At 48.7% G+C, this 16,050-nt stretch overlaps 1 protein-coding gene across 1 annotated transcript in view; it reads left to right on the top strand.

The window, feature by feature from the left end:
• The window catches only part of Map3k14 (mitogen-activated protein kinase kinase kinase 14), a 51,284-nt gene that overhangs the window by 10,443 nt on the left and 24,791 nt on the right, over positions 1-16,050 (top strand). The window lies entirely within an intron of this gene.

Genomic DNA, 16,050 nt, shown 5'->3' with positions numbered 1-16,050 from the left:
AGACCCTGGCAAGATCCTGAAGTGCACTTTGATTTATCAAAGAAACTGGTTTGACACAAGTGTCGTGGCTCACACTTGTAATCCCAGCACTCAGGAGGCTGAGGCAGGAAGATGATGAGTTCAAGGCCAGCCTGGACTACATCGCAAGACCTTGTTTCAAAAAAGCAAAGCAAAACAGCACCAGGAAGGGAGGGAGAGGCTGTGGGGTGCCCCGTACTCTTTGGGAGCTTTTGAGTGGTGTATTCTTCAACTAGTTCCTAGTTATAGGACATGTCCTCATGCGCATACACAAAGGACACTTAAGATGCTTTTGCATAACGCACTTAAAATATTCTTCCTGTTTATGGTATAAGGTGAAGCACACATGTAGTTGGTTTTTCCCTCAGCACCGCTCGTCCCTCCATCCTTCCCCGTCCCTCCATCTTTCCCAGCATTCTAACTGCCTCTGTGGGGCAGCGGAGCCCTCTCTGTGGCATCCTTCTGTTTGGTGCTTTTAAAGCTTATGAAATGCCCTGTGTCAGGGTATTGACCGTATGTATGATAGAACAAACAAACAAACAAGCTTAGCTCAGACGCCCAGAACTGGATTTTATAAAAGGAATAGCTAATTCGGACTCGGTTTTAGACTCATTCCAGGCCGAGATTCTCATCCCTCAGCCAAGGAGCGCAGGCCTGCCATAGTTCCAGCTTTGCTTTCTGCTCCTCCTCCTAACGCAGGCTGTCTGTCACACCTCCTCCTTGGTCTGGCCCTGGAGTTCTCACTAGCAGATCTTTGGATTGTCACAGCTCCTGTATTTCCGTCCCCCCTTTTAAAGCTCAGATCATTGGTTACGAGGCTGTGTCATGGCTGAGAGAGGGCTTTGCCATTAAAGCCCTCATGTATAGCCGGTTACTGCCCCTTCCCTGCACTGGGGACACTGTGCAGATGACCTACAGAACCTCTGATCTCTCCTCCACGTCGAGGGCGTTGTATACGTGTAGCCCAGCTCTGTAGATACAGAGGCAGAAGGACAGTGGGCCAACTAAGAAACACGGCGAGACCTGTCTCAGGTAAGCATACAAATAAAGAAGTAAGCGCAAATGGCATAACGTTAGCGTCTTGCTCAGAGCTGTGAGGATTTAAGAAGTAATGCATGCATCACATAATATATAGCGAGCAGTAGTGGCTGCCAGCGTGAGTTTCTGTCAGCACGGACCAGAATGTAATAATATGCGTGCAAAGGACAACCGCTGGTAAAAACACCCCAGGGTTGGCAAGACAACTGATTTCAGCCCTTCTTCTTGAGGCCGTCACGTGTCGCCGGGTCATTCCATCAGTCCATTCCGTACTGAGACCCTGACAGTGCAGAGAGGCCAGACAGGGGTTGCAGGGAGCTCTTTTGGAGCTTACCCTCCTCTACCCCCCCCCCCCCCGCCTCCGTATGGTCCTTTCTTACTGACAGCCCCAACCTTCTGTTCTCAGAGTTCTCTCTCTCCTCCTCCCTTGAGCATGTCTGTTTGAAACTTTCAGTCGGATGTTAGTGCTGCTGACCAGAGGCTGAGGAGGTGGATATCAGCTCCGCACAGGCAGCGCCTCTGAAACAGCTTGCATTTCTAGTCAGGGAAAAGGCCGTTCATTTTGTGACAACTTTCATCTCCTGGAAGTCCCACTAGCAGATTGCCCGCTGCATGCCAGGCTCTGAACTGTATAAACCTCGTTTCCTGCAGCTAAATATCCAGTAAAACACTGTGTAGCAGACTCTTTTACAGGTGAGAACAGGTCTCTGATTAAATGACCTGCCCAGGGCTACACCTCAGAGTGTGAAAGGCTGGTGACTGGCACCTGGGTCTTGGTCAGTGGCCCTTCCACAGCGTTAATTAGCAGTAATATGTTGGAGTAAATTACTGCCAAAGGCCCTTCTGAATCTAAGCTCAGTCTAGGACTCATTCATCACTTAAATAAATACAGAATAAATGCTGTATAATCAATCTCTCCATTTACTCCCTGGCTGGATTAGAAATACCTTGAGGACAAGAGTAATTTAGGGTTATATAGCAAATAACTAAAATCTGTGAGAACCACCCAACACCCTGAGCCAAGAGAAAAGAGAGAGCCCACTGACAAAGGGTCATTCGGAAACTCCAATCCCAGGAATTTGCCGCTCAGAATTATTTCCCTACTGTACAAAAAGTGTGAACAGGGATAGGCTTTCTTGTGGTATCATTCCAAATGCAAAGCTGAAAACGGTTCATCCATAGAAGAATGAGTGGATAGCCGGCGGTGGTGGCGCACGCCTTTAATCCCAGCGCTCGGGAGGCAGAGGCAGGTGGAGCGCTGTGAGTTCAAGGCCAGCCTGGTCTACAAAGCGAGTCCAGGACAGCCAAGGCTACACAGAGAGACCCTGTCTGGAAAAACCAAAAAAAAAAAAAAAAAAGATGATGATGAAGAATGAGTGGATAGTCTGTAACAATGCAAAAGTTCCTCTTTGGGGGATTCCAGGGTGTGTGTGTGTGTGTGTGTGTGTGTCTGTGTCTGTGTGTGTGTCTGTGTGTGTGTGTGTCTGTGTCTGTGTGTGTGTGTCTGTGGGTATGTGTGTCTGTGTGTATATGGTGTGTGTGTGTGTGTGTGTTATGGCTTATCATCTTCTTACTTCGTGAGCCGCAACTAATAAAACTCGCAGTCCCTGGGGAGAATATGAGAGTGAGTTGAAAACCAGGACCAGAAAAGAGGAGCTCTCAGCTTCAGCCTCCTGTCCCTTTGAGCACCCAGTGCCTTGGCATGCACCTCTGTACCGGTGCATGTTTGGGGCCATCCTAAATTTGCCAAGTCCCACCCCCAAACACAAATACACGCCTTGGCAATTCCTTTTTTGCTATAGCTTGTTTTCATTATGAAAGTAATATACTACAGAGGACATCTGTGGTGGGATGTAGGAGGGATGGGTGATGGCGATCCCCTCAGAGGAATGCTGGAAGGGAGGGAAGGCCTTATGCTTCTTATAGTATACCCCTCTAGTGTGTGTGTGTGTGTGTGTGTGTGTGTGTGTGTTTAACCACTTGAAATTGTTCTTATAAAACTGAGGAAAACTTGAGAAAATTATAAAAATATCTAAAAATACTAAAACATTTCATAAGTCTGCCAAGAGTACCTCTGTTATATCTGCCAGCATCTAGATTTTTTGTTTGTTTGTTTTTGTTTAAAGTCTCCATGTGTGTTTTTATAAATGTTCATATACTATAGAAAGAGCTGGAGAAGTGGCTCATGGTTAAGAACACTGGCTACTTTTGCAGAGGACCTAGGTTTAGTTCCAGCACCTACATGGTGACTCGCAACTGTCTGGAATGGCAGCTCCAGGGGATCCGACAACTTATCCTGACCTTTGTATGTGCCAGGCATGTGCAGACATAACATCCATTACATATAAAGTTTTTTAAAGAGGACACACATACAAGACTAATCAGGGTCAGAGTTTACATATGATTCTATATTACTTTTCTTAACACTATCTCCAACAATATTTTTCATATTGTTAAATATTTTATAAATATATTAAGGGATGTGCTACAATTTAATAGCTTATTTCCCCATAATTAATTTTTCTGAGTTTTTGTTAATACAGAAACACCCCGACATCTTCAATTGTGGTTCTCTTTATATATTTCTATTTGTTTCATTTCAAGCCCGCAGTTCTATGTAATAGCTGCACAGAAAGAGGCTATGTTGTCTTGTTTGATACAATACTGTCCTGAGTACGTACAGCCGTGTTACTGCATTTGATGAGTAAAAGTGAATGACCCTGTGACTGCAGGTCAGAGTGGAGGAGAGGAAAGACGCTGTGGCGTGCTGTGAGGTGAAGAGCAGCTTCCTGGAAATGGAAGGCCTGAGCTTAGTCTGCGTAGGACAAGCAGGAAGTGCTGTGTGGCCCACACAGGAAGGCAGCCCACTGCGAGACCTGTAGAACTCCTTTGCTGGAAGGTTTTGGAGAGATCCGAGCAGCCAGAACCATGCCCCGTGTTTAGGGAAACAGTGGTCAGATAGATTATAGACCACAGACTCGGGACTGGACCCATAAGCCCTGCAGAGCCAACTGATTTCTTTCAGCCTGAGGTTGAAAGGGCACAGTGTCTCACGATGAGCTCAGCCCAGCGGGGATGGGCCGAGGTCAGGGAGAGGGTGGAAGTGGCTAAGACCTACTCTAGTGGACTAGATACAGGGTGATTGCCCTTAGCATCCTGAGGGCCCTTGAGGGTGTTGGTGTTTCCTCAGGCCCTGGGCCAGCCAGGGTTGCTGGCTGTGTTGTGGGGACTGGTGAACTATTGTAAGCTTTATCCCACGTATTTTCTTAACCCTGCCATTGGCTTTGTGGAATCGGCTACAAGGCTGAAGAGTTGTGAGCACGTGAGATTTCTCTTTTATATAATCGATCAGTAAGGTTTTAATGATTAATGAGCCTTCACATTTCATATCCTCATTAATGGGAAATGCACAAAAGAAATCTCCCTCCAGGGAGCAGGCTTCAGGCTGGCCAAGGGTACAGTTCCCGATTCTTCCAGCTCAGCCGCACCCAGAGTGCCCAAGTCCGGCCTCAGGCAGGCTCCCACCTCCTCTCCAGTGATCACCTGCAAACCCCCACCCCCCACCCCAGTCTCCTTTGGAAAAGGATTCAGCAAGCCTGCCAGAGCCCTGGAGCTTGTAGCATCAATAGATGTCCAGTGGCTCCTCCCCCAGAGTCCTCCACTGAGAACCCTGCTCCCAAGAATGTGAGGGAATGAAGATTTAGCTGATCCTCACTCTCCTGAGAATTAGGCCCTGGGGAGGACCAACTTCAGTTCCATGATCTAATAATCCCCAACTGGACCTCCCATCTCCCCAGCTGCAGCTGTGACTTCGGCTTACCCGCCAGCTACTTACAGCACTTGTGATCCTTACAGAGAGGCAAGCTCACCTGTGGACCACATCTTCCTGGGCCTTCCTCACCCACCTGGAGCACCGTGTGTGTGTGTGTGTGTGTGTGTGTGTGTGTGTCTGTCTGTCTGTCTGTGTAGGCCTAGGGTCTGGTATTGTTCCTCAGGAGTCACCCACATTTGTTTTTATCATATTTTTATTTACTCATCTATTTTGCATGCGTGTGGGTGTGGAGAGGCCAAAGAGTGGGTGTGGAGGTCAGAGGGCAACTTGGAGTCATTTCTGCCCTACCATCTGGCGTAGTGGCAAGCACCTTCACCTACTGAGCCATCCCAGCAGCCCCTCCTTATTTTCTGAGTCTCACTAGGACACAAGGCTCCCCGATGAGGCCGGACTGGCTGGACTCACACATAAGTCTTTGGGCACATGCAGCAGGTGTTATATAAGCCTCTCCTTTCCCTTAAGCAATTCTTGTTCACCCTTGAGACTCAGCTCAGGTATCACCTATAGGGGGCCTCTCCTAACTGGGGCTGTCACACTGGCTTTCCCTGTGTGCCCCACTGCATTCTCTCCCTTTGTCTCTGTCCTCGGACGCCATATTATATGTCCTTTTCTGACTGTCTGTCTTTTGCCCCAACATATTATATGAGCCCCTCCAAGGACTTTGTCCTCTTGCTCCCTATAATCCTGGCACGCAGGGCAGGGCCTGCACCTAGCAGACTGTGTGTGCTCAAGGCCTTCATGGCTCTACAGGAGGACAGGACTTAGCAACACAGGGACCTTATTCACCAGAAACCTCTGCCTCTAGTCTCTGGCTCCAAGACTCTTTTGTTTTGTTGTTCTCTGAGACAGGGTTTCTCTGTGTAGCCTTGGCTATCCTGGACTCACTTTGTAGACCAGGCTAGCCTCGAATTCACAGTGATCCACCTGCCTCTGCCTCCCAAGTGCTGGGATTAAAGGCACACGCCACCACCGCCCGGCTGGCTCCAGGACTCTTTATTGGGGCCTATGAGGGCTGCCCTGCCTGTGTGCTCTGAGCTCTGTTTCTGCTGATAGGAGAACCACATGGTTTGGATTTGGGGTTTTTTTTTTTGTTTGTTTTGTTTGGTTGGCTGGTTTTGTTTTGGGGAGAAGAGAGGTTGGATTGGTATGTATGTATAGGGTGTGTGTGTGTGTGTGTGTGTGTGTGTGTGTGTATGTGTGTGTGTTGACTGATTGTGAAGACCAAGCCTCTCTAGCCCTCACCATCCAGGCATTCACTATGTAGACCAGGCTGGCCTCAAATCAGAGATCCACCTGCCTCTGCTTCACAAGTGCTGAGAGTAAATTTATAGCAGCACCTCACCTAGCTCATGTTTTTTTGTTTATTATGTATACAGTGTTCTGCCTGCATGACAAAGAGGGCATCAGATCACATTATAGATGGCTGTGAGCCACCATGTGGTTGCTGGGAATTGAACTCAGGACCTCTGGAGGAGCAGCCAGTGCTCTTAACCTCTGAGCCATCTCTCCAGCCCCCTCACATGGTTTTTATTAGGAGTTTTGTTTTTGTTTTTGGTTGTTTTTTTTTTTTTTTTTTTTTTTTTTTTTTGGTGTTTTGAGACAGGGTTTCTCTGTGTAACAGCTCTGGCTGTCCTGGAACTCGCTCTGTAGTCCAGCCTGGCCTGGAACTCAGGGAGATCCGCCTACTTCTGCCTCCCAAGTGCTGGGATTAAATGTGTGCGCCGCCACTGCCCGGCTTTTATTAGCATCTTTCCTCCATGTCTTTTCAGATCTTCTATATAATGGTGTTTTGTTTGTGTTAGCGTCTGGTTCCACTTTATTCATACACATATACAATAAAATACGGTCTTTTTTCAAGGCCCATCTGAGCTCAGTGTGGCCACTTAGCCTGCTGAGTAATCCCAGCACTGAAGACGCTGACGCAGGAGGATCACTGCAATTTTGAGGCCAGCCTGATCCACATAGTGAGTTCCAGGCTGCACACTGAGACTCCATCTCAACAACAACAAAATGCTGGGACTAGCAAGATGGTTCAGTGGGTAAAGGCACTCGCCACCAAGCCTGACCGCCTGCATTCCACCCCCAGGACCCCATGGTAGAAGGCGAGAATAGACTCCTACATGCTCATACGTGTGCGCGCACACACACACATACACACACACACACACACACACACACACACACACACACACACAGACATACACACACGTGCATGCGCGCACATACACCGAATAGATGAATGAGCTTTTAAAATCTTGTCTGTTTTTAAAATATGTTATTGTGTATTATAGTTAATACACAATACAGCATAGTATGTCAATTCCTGTGCCTACTGTTATTTCTCACATTCCACGTCCTTTCTTTCTGGTTTACTTTTCTTCTTTCCAAAGTGTGTCCTTCAGTGGTTCTTTTGGTAAAGATGGTAGTATGTTACCTGAAATTCTTGTTTATGTATATGCATGTTGTGTATAGATTTTTAAACATCTTTAAAACACAAATGAAAGGACCTATTAAAGCTCATCAACTTGACAATTATGGAGCGGTGTGACCGGATTAGAGCACTAGCTTGCTTATTGCTGATTCAGCACTTACTGACATAGCGGGGACCCCCTCACCCCATTCTTTTTTCTTTTTCGGTTTTTCGAGACAGGGTTTCTCTGTGTAGCCTTGGCTGTCCTGGACTCGCTTTGTAGACCAGGCTGGCCTCGAACTCACAGTGATCCACCTGCCTCTGCCTCCCGAGTGCTGGGATTAAAGGCGTGCGCCACCACCGCCCGGCCTCACCCCATTCTTAATTCTAGTACTTCCTGCCTACAAGGGCTGAGAAATGCTACCACATACAGAATACAGACAATACTAAGTCTTATACCTAGTTAATGCCGCTGGTGAGCCTTGAGTGGGGTGGCGGGGACAGGCCGAGAGTATCGTGGTTTGAGTCTTCAGCCCACGCCAGGCTCTCTAGTTGTCTATACTGAGCCTCAGTTGCTCCAGTGGCTGACTTACCTCTCAGCCTTCATTTCTCCATCTGTCAAGTGGGAATAAGGACACCAACCTTGTCATTACTGTCAGGCGCATCAACAGAAAAGGCACCTAGCACAGCACCCATGCTCAGATGCGTGTGAGCGGCACCAACTACTGTCTCCTCTTCGCCTGAGTGGACACTTGCTGAATGAATGCAGGAGGCCAATGTTAATGGCTTCCCCCCAAGGAGAAAAGAATAGGACAGATGCGGCTGAGCGCCCCACAGAGAGGGGAGCAGGGGGAGTGAAGGAGGAAGATCAGGCTTTCCCATGACTACCCAACTCCACGGAGTAAAGGTGGCATTCTGGCTGGACAAGTGCCAGAGCAGGGGGGTGAGGGTCGGGGACGGGGCAGAAAGGGGAGCCAGGATGCAGCAGGCATGGAGGCCTAGGAGCACAACTGGCCAACTGGCAACAGCAGCTTCTTCTGCTAGGCTGAAGCTTAGCTGGGGGTCTGGGGTCGGGGAGGGGTGATGACCAGGCCAGCTAGAGGCAGAAAAGAGGAAGCATCAGGGCGACATTGGTTTCAGCCAATATCTTATTAAGGAAGTTGAGTCATTCTCCTTCGCTCTTCGTCCCTCTGGGCATTCAGAGAAGGACAGACTTCTTATTTCCAGATGAAATCTGAAATCTCCTGAAAGAGATGTGCCCTGGCCCTTTGGTGGACATTTTTTGAGATGGCTCAAAAGAGATTTTGATTCCCCTTTGAGGAGGCTGAAGTCGATTTGGAATGCCTTAGGTGAGGCCCTGGACACCCTTTCTATGTGAAACAGAGACACACAAGTCCCAACAACCCAATGGTCACATCCTAGTAAAAGGCAAAGGGACAATCTTGCGTTCGGCATCTTCTGTCAGGCAGACTAACTCCATCAGTTCTCCCATCTCCCTTTACTCAGAAGACTCCTGGAAAAGGCGGCACTCTTGACTTCCTGAGAGAAGTCAGAGAAACTGCTCAGGGTTAACTCCCAGGCTCCAGAGGCAGGGACCAAGTCCACCACACCTCTAGCTTGTACCCTTTTAGGCATGCTGGGAACTTCTTCTTTTCACAGCTGAAAAGGAGGTCAAATAATGCCGGGTGCTTAGTAAATATTGGCCACTGTTGCTCTGAACTGGAGTCAGCCAGCCCTCAGTTAATCCTGACCCAGTGTGTTCTGGGAACTAGGAGGAACCTCAGAGCCCACTGCTTTCCTAACTCTTTTCTGGGCCACCTGAGGTTCTGCAGAGGTCCATGGTGGACAGAAAGAAGGCCAAGTGGGCAGGCCTCTTGCTCACCTCCATCAGCCAGGACAGCAGTTTCTGATAGGCGGCTAGCTTTCATATGGTGAAGCGGTATGAATTCATTTGACAAAAATGGCCCTACTGCTTTTTTCTTTTTTCTTTTGAATTGAGCTAGAAGCCATAGCTTCTGGTTCCCAATCTGGCGTTCTCAGGGTAAGTGAACTTACTAAAAGAGGGAAGTGAAATATGATACATTTTAGAAAGGTTATTTTCTCCAAAGGCCACCATTTAAAATGTGACTGTGGAATCTTTTAATGAATTGAAGATTCATTTAACCTAAATCTTATTTCTGCTGCGGAATCCTGGAGACAGAAGCAGCAGTTTCTCCCTGAGCTTTCCAGTGTGGTGGCCAGTGCACCAGAGGAACTGTATTTACATCTTATTTCATTGTATTTAGATGTAAAGAGATATTACAGAGAGGAGTCAGATGGCAGACCTGGTCCCAAAAAGCCTTGTCAGAATGCAGATTCTAGGAGGCTAGAGAGATAGCTTAGCAGTTAAAGGGCATGGCTGCTTTTCTGGAGAACACAGGTTTGACAGCCAGTTACAGATGGCTGCTCACAACTCTAGTTCAGGGAATTTGGTCCCCTCTACAGTCCTCCATGGGCACCAAGTGATGCATAGACAGACATGGAGACAAAACACTCATATATGTAAAATAAAACAAAAGGACAGATCCTGGGACACGAGCAATGGCTCAGCAGCTGAGGGCATTCACCTGAGTTTGGGTTTTGGCTCCCATGGCAGGTGGCTCACAACCACCTGTGACTCCAGCGGCTCCCTCCATCTCTTCTGACCTCTGAAGCTAGCCCCCCCCCCCATGTGCATGCAGCAGATAAGGTTAATTCACTACTGTTTTGAAGGTTCAGATCGCAGCCAGACATGGGCGGTACATGGTATCTACTGCTCAGGGGGCTAAGGAATCCAGACCCTTGACCATATCTGTTTGTTTTTATTTATTTGTTTGTTTATTTTCTGAGACAGGGTTTTTCTGTGTAACACTGGCTGTCCTGGACTCCCTTTGTAGACCAGGCTGGCCTGGAACTCACAGCGATCCACCTGCCTCTGCCTCCCGAGTGCTGGGATTACAGGCGTGCGCCACCACGGCCTGGCTCCTTGACCATATATTAAAATAAAATGATTCTCTTCTTACTTTCATCTCTGTTTAGTGTGTGTGCACGCATAGCATGGTGCATGAAGTCAGAGGGTAACTTGTGAAAGTCAGTTCTCTCTCTCCACTCTATGGGTCCGAGGGATCACATGCAACTTCTCAGGCTTGGCGGTCCCCAAGAATGTTTTCTTGAAAACATATTGGAATGTACCATGCCTCCATGATACAACAGTTGGCTAGCACATGTGAAGCCCTGAATTCAGCCTCCAGCACTAAAAGAAAAGCGTATTCTGGGTTGGTGCCCACTCTTCAGAGGTTAAGAGTATCTAGGATCAGCAGATTTTTAAAATTAATTAATTATTGTTATATATAATCATTTATTTATTTACTTATTTAATGTATGAGTGCTCTAACGACATGTACACCTGCATGCCAGAAGAAGGCATCACATCCCAGTGTTAGATGGTTCTGAGCCACAGTGCTGTTTCTGGGAATTGAACTCAGGACCTCTGGAAGAGCAGACAGTGCTCTTAAGCGCTGAGCCATCTCTCCAGCCCTGGATGAGTGGATTTTAAGAAGGCATCGGTGCCATAACTTTTACTCAGGTTGGTCAGGTTGGAAAATCCTGGGTTGGAGAGTTCGTTGGGAGAGGAATGCAAAGGCAGAGTCAAGCATAGAGCCCTGGCCCTGCCCTGGGAGGCTGGAGCACCCTCCTGGGCCTTGGTACACACTGGACAACAGGGTGAGCACCATCCCCGCCTTCCCTGGAAAAATACAAACCCTGTCTTGTTCCTGTGGCTCCCAGACCTCCCTGGGCCCAAACTGCTCTTACAGACGAAGCTCATGGCTGATCTGCTAGCACCCCATCACCTCTGCCCCCAAGATCCTGCAGACTCGACGTACAGTAAGAGGAAATCAGGATGAGTGTCCGCATCAGGCCAGAAAAGAGTGCTGAGGGAACCCCTGCCTTTCCTCTGAGGACTCTGGGTGTGGCTCTTGCTCCTGCTGTCATCCTTGGCTTCCATACAGTAAAGATAGCAGGCGGCTGGGCTGCACGCTTTGGGAGGCTGAGGTGGAGCTGAGGAGGGGGGTTGGGGTGAGTGACGAAGGAGAGTCTTGACCTCATTTAGTCCCCACGCACTGCAGGAGCGAGAGACAGGACAAGTTTCAGGCCTGGGAGATGGGGCTGAGGCAGCAGGCAAAGTGGAGGGATGGGAAGACCTCCTAGCTCACAGTCCTGGCATTGGTGCTGAGCTCAGTGTTATGGACCAGACCCACATAGAAGTAGGGAGGGAGAGAGGAAGAAGGCCCGCTGTATTTGTGGGAGAGCTGCCATCAGGCCAGCGAACCTGGGGCTGAGTCATGGTCATGTGGCACAGCAAAGCTAACTGCAGGGGAAGCTTTGCTGCCACCAGCTGTAACTGTCTGCCTCTGGGAGGCTGGGGGTCAGCCTGTGTTCCCTGGGCCTGTCTCGGGTCTAGCTGCCACCTGCTGGGTCAGCTTCTCAGTAGCCCTCCTTGTGGTTGGGCCTGTCAGACTGGGGACAAGGCACTGAGGAGTACACAGGAGGCCTTAACCTCAACTTCTCCCCAGGGGTAGCAGCCCACCATTGTTGTGTGTGCGTGGGGATGGGGGGCGATAGGGCTCTTGGGCAGGTGCAGTCTCTAACAGCGCTAGTTCACTGAGGCAGAGACAGACCATCTGAGCAGGGTGCAGCGAGGAGCCCTCTCCACTTCCTTATGCATCAGCGCAGCTCTTCCTCTCTGATACTCAGGATGGTCTTGGCTGAAGGCCTTTGGCCATACAATGCCCCTGTTGAGCCAACATGAGTATAGTTCTCTATACTAAGATGCAGCTGTGCACAGGGTCCCCCTCTGACCCCGGAAACTTGAAGAGTGTGCGTCCAGCCTGAAGAGCCTGGGGCTGAGTGACTTTGAGCAGGGACCTACTCGGGTAGCCTTCAGGAGATTGAAGTAGGCCTGAGTTCCCTTTAAGCACACATTTACTTCTGTTAAATTGTTGGGGGGTGGAGTTCTGGTTAATTTTAAATTGCATTTACCCCAGTTTTGGTTTTGTTTTGTTTTAAAGAAAGGTCAGCTGTCAGCAGGTTGTGGGATTTGGGGAGGAGTATAGGGAAATGGAAAAAATAAAAGTATAATAGCTCACATGTAGGCTTTTGCCTGTTTGGAAGTCAGAGCTCCCCATAGACTTCCTAGAGTGACCAAGTGACAGATTGTCCACTCCAGCCTTCAGAACCAGGCATTCCTGCTGGAGGCTGGAGCTGGCCCAAATTCAGAGCTAGCCTGTGCTCAAGAGGTAGAGATGCAAGAACAGGCGAACAGAGCCCAGCCTGCCTCCAGCTGAGCTGACTAAGCCCCCACAGCAGTTGGGACAGAAGGACGTGAGGGAGGCAGACTTGAGAAGAAGCTTGGGCCTAGTGTCCCTCAGCTCCCCACTGTCTCATTAACTTTCAGGCATGGCTGGGCAAAAGGCCAGAGGGCCACAGAGGCTTGGCTTCATTTGGCCGGCGTTTGTGCCCCAAGAGCAGGTTACGTGTGAGCTGAGTCTAATGGAGTACAGCAAGGAAGCCTACACCTGTGAGGGACAGCATTGAGATCCGCCTGCCAGCCCAGAGCGTCTGTGTGTGGTACCCTCTCAGACTCTGGGCTGGACTACTGGTTTAGTGCAGTGACGTGCGGTTACTGCTTTTCCAGAGGAACCAGGTTTGAGGCCCTGCACCACATGGTGGCTTCACAGCTGTTTGTAAATCCAATTCCAGGGGATCAGACCCCTCTGAGGGCACCAGGCACACATTCGGTACACAGACATACTTGCAGGCAAAACACCCATACACGTTTTTTTAAAGTCCTGTCTAAGTTAAAGGTGCAGTTCAGTGGTAGAGCACACATTTTACATGCTAGAGGTCCCAGCATCACAGAAAAACAAAAATGTTCCTATCCTTAGCTGGGCGTGGTGGCGCACGCCTTTAATCCCAGCACTCAGGAGGCAGAGGCAGGTGGATCACTGTGAGTTCGAGGCCAGCCTGGTCTACAAAGGGAGTCCAGGACAGCCAAGGCTACACAGAGAGACCCTGTCTCGAAAAGCAAAAAAAAAAAAAAAAGAGTTCTCCAGCCAGAGATGGTGGTGTGCACCTTTAATCCCAGCACTTGGGAGGTGGGAAGATCTCTGGGTTGGAAGGCAGCCTGGTCTACATAGTAAGCTCCAGGATAACAAGGCTACACAGAGAAACCCTGTCTCAAAAAATCAAAGCTGGGCACGGTGGCGCACGCCTGCACTTGGGAGGCAGAGGCAGGTGGATCTCTATGAATTTGAGACCAGTCTGGTCTACAAAACAAGTCCAGGATAGCCAGAACTACACACACACATACACACACACACAGCCTGGCGTGGTGGCGCATGTCTTTAATCCCGGCACTCGGGAGGCAGAGGCAGGTGGATCACTGTGAGTTCGAGACCAGCCTGGTCTACAAATTGAGTCCTGGACAGCCAAGGCTACACAGAGAGACCCTGTCTCGAAAATCCGAAAAAATAAAAATAAAAAAGAGGGGGGCAGGGAATTCCAATACTAGCTGGGCATGTGGCACACACCTTTAATTCCAGCACTTGGGAGGTAGAAGGAAGCAGATCTCTGAGATTGAGGCTAGCCTGGTCTGCAGAGTGAGTTCCAGGACATACAGGGCTACACAAAGAAACTGGTCCTGGGCGGGGGGGGGGGGGGGGGGGGGGGGGGGGGGGGCGGGAAGTCCTTCAATGTTGATGAGCTCAGATTGCTACTGGTTTTTTCACGATGGTTCTGTTGTCTATGCTGTGCGCCTGGGTTGACAGCAGCACATGGCTGGCTGCACTCTGTCCCGTTTCCTTGGGAAGGCTCAGGATGGTCCACATGGAACCCAGAGAGCGGTGGGATTTCATGCGGTGGCCAGATGCTGGTTAGTACTAAGGTTTCCAGTATAAACACGACTCCTAACGAAGCGTGAAAGAAAAAAAAGTGTTTCCTAGAAGTTTTCAGCAAATGAGTTTTGGGCATTTGAGAAGGAAACCATTTTTCAGAACCCTCTAGAGAGCCGCACACAGTTGCATCATGGGAAAGGAGCAAATTGTTGAGCCCATTCTTAGGCTGAATGGTAGGCTTTGTGACATTTACGCACACACACATTCATATGAAGGCATTAATTTCATGACAGAGTTTCAACCAACAATGGACTGCATGTACCACTAGCCCCACAAGACTTTGTCACCCCTGGTGATGTCATAATGTACTCTGTGATACTCACACAATGCTAAAAATCTCCTGATGACACATTTGTCAAACTATATCATTAAATGACCTGACTGTACACATAGCTATCCCTGATAAGTACAAAACCAGACCTTGATTTTCTCCATCATGAACAGTGTAAGCAAAGTGTCCCTGGGGTCTGTAAGGTGATGGGTCTGGAGGATGAGATTTACCTCCCTGTCCTGAGGAAACAAAGTTTTCCACACAACAGGAAGAGGTTTAGTCATTGTAGGGGCAAGAAAAGCCCAGTTCTGGGTCATTGCTGTCTGCAGGGGAAAAGGCTGCAGACTCTCTTTTAAGACATTTTTATTTGCTCTTGTACATGTGCATAATGTATTTTGATAATGTTCACCCCATTACCCTTTTTTTAAAAAGTTATTTTAGCTGGGCATGGTGGCACATGCCTTAATCCCAGCACTCTGGGAGGCAGAGGCAGGCAGATCTTTGAGTTTGAGGCCAGCCTGATCTACAGAATGAGTCCAGAACAGCCAAGGCTACACAGAGAAACCTTGTCCAGAAAAAAATTTCCTTTAAAATTTTTAGGTCAGGTAGCGATGGTGCATACCTTTAATCCCTGCACTCTGGGAGGCAGAGGCAGGCAGATTTTTTTTTTAAGATTTATTTATTATTATGTATACAGTCCTCTGCCTGCACATACACCTGCAGCCCAGAAGAGGGCATCAGATCACATTATAGATGGTTGTGAGTTCACCATGTGGTTGCTGAGAATTGAACTAAGAACCTCTGGAAGAGTGCTCCCAACCTCTGAGCCATCTCTCCAGCCTGGCAGGCAGATCTTTGAGTTTGAGGCCCAGCCTGGTCCACAGAGTGAGGTCCAGGACAGCCAGGACTATACAGAGGAAACCCTGTCTCAAAAAGCCAAATTAAAACTATTTATTTTGGGCTAAAGAGATGGCTCAGCAGTTCAGAACACTGTCTGTTCTTCCAGAGGTGCTGAGTTCAATTCCCATCAACCACATGGTGGCTCACAACCATCTATAATGAGATCTGGTGCCCCTTTCTGTCATGCAGATAGAGCATTCATATACGATGAATAAATCTTTACAAAAAAACTTTTTATGTGTGTTGAATATTTTGCTTGTATGTATGTAGAGCACATGTGTGCAGTGCCCAAGGAGGCCAGAAGGGGGCACTGGACCCTGGGAACTAGTTACAGATGGTTGTGAACTGCCATGTGAGTGCTGGGAGCCAAATCCATATTCTCTGCCAGAGCAGCAAGTGCTCTAACTGCTGAGCCATCTCTCCAGCCCCCAGAGAAATCAATTTATACTACAGTGCTGCTAGACCAGGGGTCCCATCAATGGAATGCTTATAAATGTTGTGAGGTCGGCTTCCTTGCCACTTGGGGTGTTTGGAGGATAAGTACCTCTTGTGTGCCCCCCGCCCCATGTTTCCCCTCCAACTATGCTTAACCTGTGTTCACCATATATGG

Source organism: Acomys russatus, chromosome 16, assembly GCF_903995435.1.
Source record: "Acomys russatus chromosome 16, mAcoRus1.1, whole genome shotgun sequence".
NCBI classification, from domain to species: domain Eukaryota; kingdom Metazoa; phylum Chordata; class Mammalia; order Rodentia; family Muridae; genus Acomys; species Acomys russatus.
Note: the sequence above shows the minus strand (reverse complement) of the source record. Positions and strands in the feature narration are given on the sequence as shown.